The sequence below is a fragment of the Bidens hawaiensis genome, unplaced genomic scaffold, assembly GCF_021521415.1.
Source record: "Bidens hawaiensis isolate Kalapana, Puna unplaced genomic scaffold, B.hawaiensis_p1.1 tig00023907_1, whole genome shotgun sequence".
Lineage (NCBI taxonomy): Eukaryota > Viridiplantae > Streptophyta > Magnoliopsida > Asterales > Asteraceae > Bidens > Bidens hawaiensis.
Window position 1 is genome coordinate 71,501 of NW_027493762.1, and position 4,719 is coordinate 76,219.

The following is a 4,719-nucleotide window of genomic DNA, read 5'->3' on the forward strand; positions in this document are numbered from 1 at the left end:
ACGAGTGTTTTTCGGCTAGTTTTGCGTAAAATTATAAAAATATTTTCACGGATCGCTTAAAACATTTCAATTAAGTGTTTGGTAAGTCTTTTTCGGCTTAACGGATGATACAATGCTTGGTTTGTAACTATCTTTCGCGTTTAAATCTATAGCGGGTAGTTAAACGAGCATGTTTGCATTTAACTTGTTTGCTATCGAACTAAGGCCATAATACTAATATTTTAGCTTGTATTAAACGTATATAACTTATAGATGGCCCCCCGGAATATCTGGGTCATAACCCGACCCGTTCGGTTAATCGTTCGTTTGTTACGCAAAAAAACGTTTATTTGGTTAATCGGTAAATACGTACTGAGGTGTACTTTGTTTTGGCTCAAATGTCACATTATGGCTTCCAATCGATAATAAGTTGACCTCCATCAGGAGTCTCCTTCTCGTTTCGTTCTCTTGATAATTGGCAGCGGCGATGAAAATGAACACAAAAGAGGGATCTGAAAGCGCGAATAAGCATGAAAAATTGGGGGTAACGGCGGGAAATTAGTGCTTTGACTTTTGAGAACCAAAATAATTTAATTATTAGGAAAATTGATAATTTGAGGGGAAGAGGGAATTCATAATTTTGGGTTAGAAACGGAGGGAAAATGTGTATTTAGTTTTTAAAAAAATTATACAAAATACAAGATCATAACTTTTTTTATAAAACAAGCTAAAAATATTTAGTATAAGTGTTATGCACAACAAATATTTAGTGTAACCATGTCTTCTCGTTGGGTTCTCCAAGCCACTTGGGAATAAAATTTTTTTGGTAACAAGATGGGTGGGGAGGTGTTATCGTAAATACCAAGCCCACCTAATAACCACTTCGCTTATATTTTAATCGTGAATCTTTTATACAAGTTACAATATAAACTTTATTTAGAGTCATTTCTCCTACCGATTATTAATTTAATTGATCTATAAAATTATGGTGTAACATTATAACATGTCATATTTATCTTAATAGGCCAAATTGAGTCTTACGAGCCATGAAATCTCGTAATGGAGCATGATGAGTGGGTTATACTAGTTTAAAACTAGACATATTAGCTATTAAATAATTTTAATGGCTTACTATTACTATGTCATGTCTATTGGCTATACATGCCATAACGATTATATTGTGTCTTAAGAGTTATGATAACTCTTATCGATGTGCCTTAATAGGTAATAGGTATAAACATATTGTGTGTAATATTAGATCGTTGTAAGTTTAGTGGACTATACATGTCATGTCGTAACGTGTTAGATTTGATCAGATACATCCATGGTTTATAGCGAATGACTCAAAATATGCTTACATGATCAAGTTGACTTTGATTAGCCTTTTGATTATCACTAACGAAGACGGGTCATAGTAACATACTACAATATGTATGCATATCTTAATGCGTCATATTGGGTATATTAAGAGTCATAATAGTTCATATTTATAGAACAAGATAGACACCTATAAATCATACTAGATTTAGTATGTCATATTTGATAATCTACATCCATAATTGTTATTGATTGATCATTAGTGCCAAAGTTTAAAACCAGTCATACATATCTTGATGAGTTGTATTGACACATTTGGTTATTAGTATATTGGATTTGGTAAATTACGACAAGAATTTTATTACGAGATTTATTAAAATATGCATATCATATTTATTTGGATATGCTACAAATTTTATTAAAGTATTTTGTTTATTTCTTTTTTTTTTCCATTTTTCTAGAACAGTACAGCCTACATTATGACAAGGGGTCGCACCTTCTACGGCTTACATGGTTTGGAACCCCGTAGAGTTTCTTTTGAATGACATAACCAATGGTTTCCAGGTCCTTCTCTCATCCTTAGAGGAACCTTCTTCTCCCCTGATGTCACTTGATACAAGTTGGGCTGCCACAAGAATCTAAACCTTTTTATATACCGCGAGCAGGATAAAAACCCTGTTTTTTACTCTAATTTGAACTGCCAACCTCCCGAAGGAAAACTAGTCTTTATTTTCATTGCAATAACCAATTGGCCTAATGTATATATTTCAGTTTTCACTATGTTATTTTTTATTAAATTAAAATATTTTATTTAGTTTTTTTTGGTTGCGTGTCACTTGCCTACATATATTTTAATTAAAGAATGGTTCAACTATTTTTAAATATCTTTTTCTAGTTTTGCTATTGATTATATTAAAATATTTTTAGTTAGTTTTTAATATACATTTGAATTCTGAGTTAACCACGAAATTTAGTAGCTGTGAGCTTATTAAATTATTTTCAAAAAAGTTGTTTTCAAATTTGTATGTTTTTAATTTGCTAGATATTTCACTCGCAATTCACAAAAAAAAAAATTAGTTTTACGATTTTGCTACATTATTTTTACTCCTTTTTTTATACTTTATAGATATTTATTTAAGATTTTGCAACAGACTTGCTATGACTTTAATTAAATTATTTGTATAATTTTTATTTTTCTTGATTTTCCTACAGATTGACTATGGGTTTTATCAAACTGTATTTTTGATATTTCTTTTATTTGATGTTGCAAGGGAATTTGCCAGAGAACATTACTACATTCAGTTACTTTAAAAAAAAATTATTTCCTAGTTTTTCTATGGATTTGCTATGTATCTTATTAAATTGCTTTTATAATTTTTATTTTTCTTGATTTTGCTACGGATTTTGCTATGAGTCTAATTTGCAACGAAATATCCATAGCTAAATCGTATCAAAATATGTTCGTAGCTAATCCGTAGCTAATATTTGCAAAGTTGCAACGTATTCTTTTTCCTAGCAAAAATTTTGTAGCTAATGCTTGTTATTGTAGTAGTGTATTAACCAAGTTTTAGCTTTGTTCCAATCAGATCACTGATGTAAAGTTATGTTTTACTTAGGTCACTTAACCATTATTTAGTGTTTCAATCCTAGATATTTGACCTGGATAACAAGTTATTTAGGTTTGTTATGCGCTCCTCTTAAGTAAGAGGTAAACACGTGCACTCCTCGTAAGTTACCAGGTGTTTACTTTACACTACTCTTAAGTTAGCAGGTGTTTATTATGTACTCTTCTTAAGTTAAGAGGTGTTTACTGTGCAATACTCTTAAGTTAAGAGATGTTTACTATGCACTTCTCTCAAGTTAACATGTGTTACTTTATCCTCTTCTAAAGTTAAGAGATGTTTACTTTACACTCCTCTTAAGTTAAGAGGTGTTTACTTTACACTCATCTTAAGTTTGAAGGTGTTTAGTATAAACTTCTCTTAAGTTAACAGGTGTTTAGTATGCAATGTCAACATATTTGAAATAAAAAAAAACCTAAGATAACCTTTTATCCAGGTCAAATATCTAGGATTGAAACACTTAATAAATGTTAAGTAACCTAAATAAAACAAAGCTTTACATCAATGACTGAATTTGAATAAATCTGAAACTTGGTTACTATTTTATCGAGCAACCAACAACAACAATAATAATAGTAGTAGTAGATACTAGATTGTTATCGATTTTAAATTTCACATGTTTGTAGAATTCTGGTTCCATCTATAAATCCGTGCTTGTCCATAATTAGTAGACAAATAGGGAAACAAAATTGAAAATATGTACTCAAAAGAGAAATCAAACACATGGGTAATATGCATATGGATAGCTAGCTTTAATCATACACGTATCTTGAAACCATGATCCACGTGTAATCCATTTCCTTTGCTATTCACCTCCTTTGCATCTTAACCTCTACCGCATCGAAGACACTTTAGTTCTTACGTACGTACCCATTCAGTTTCATTATATTGTACGTATTTCTCACCAAAATATTGTCAATGGGCACCGTTCCCGTAACCGCAACCGCCACCTCCAACCGTGGACGGAAGAATAAGCCGCAAAAGCCGGTGCCAGAGGGTTATTTGGCCGTGAAAGTTGGCGAAGTAGATGGCGAGCAACAAAGGTTTGTTGTTCCGGTAATATGGTTCAACCACCCGTTGTTCAAGCAGCTGTTGAAAGTGGCCGAAGACGAGTACGGGTTCGAACAGCCAGGCACCATCGCTATCCCTTGCAACGTCCACCACTTTCGCACCGTCGTCGGTCATATCATGGATCATAAACATCCACACCAACATTTTGGGTGCTTTAGGGTTTGGGCTAGCTAGATATAAATGTAGACTTCTCAGCATGTGGTTGTATAATCACCCATCTTTCCATGAAGTGTAATCTTTTCTTCAAATGTTAACTGGTTTTTGTCACTTACTTTGGCTACTACCATCTTCTGAATGTGTATGAATTGGTTCATTGTAGATGATGAATGGATAATATATATAGGTGGCCCTCCAAGTGGATGTTTGTTATTTAAATAGTATATTATAACAGAATCTATATATGGTTCATCTTTAATTTGTCGATAAAAGTAATTAAAGTGTTTAATAATATTATATTAAAATATTAATTATACTTTATCGTATGTTATTTTGGTAGTTGTGGATGAGCTATAATATTGTCTTTAAGTAGGTTAATTACCCGTGCTAAACACGGGTGAAAAATATAAAAAATATTGTCAGATATATATATACTATATATTTTAATGAATTCTAAATTTGTTATTTTTAATAACTTATAATGTTACATTAATTATAAGACATACATTATTGTTTTTATTAAAAAAAAACATACAGAGAAACAATATAAAATGACAACTTAAAATATCTTTCT

At 31.4% G+C, this 4,719-nt stretch overlaps 1 pseudogene; it reads left to right on the plus strand.

Moving 5' to 3' along the window:
* Positions 1-3,836: 3,836 nt before the first annotated feature.
* Positions 3,837-4,163, plus strand: LOC143568313 (auxin-responsive protein SAUR32 pseudogene; annotated as a pseudogene).
* Positions 4,164-4,719: the final 556 nt, after the last annotated feature.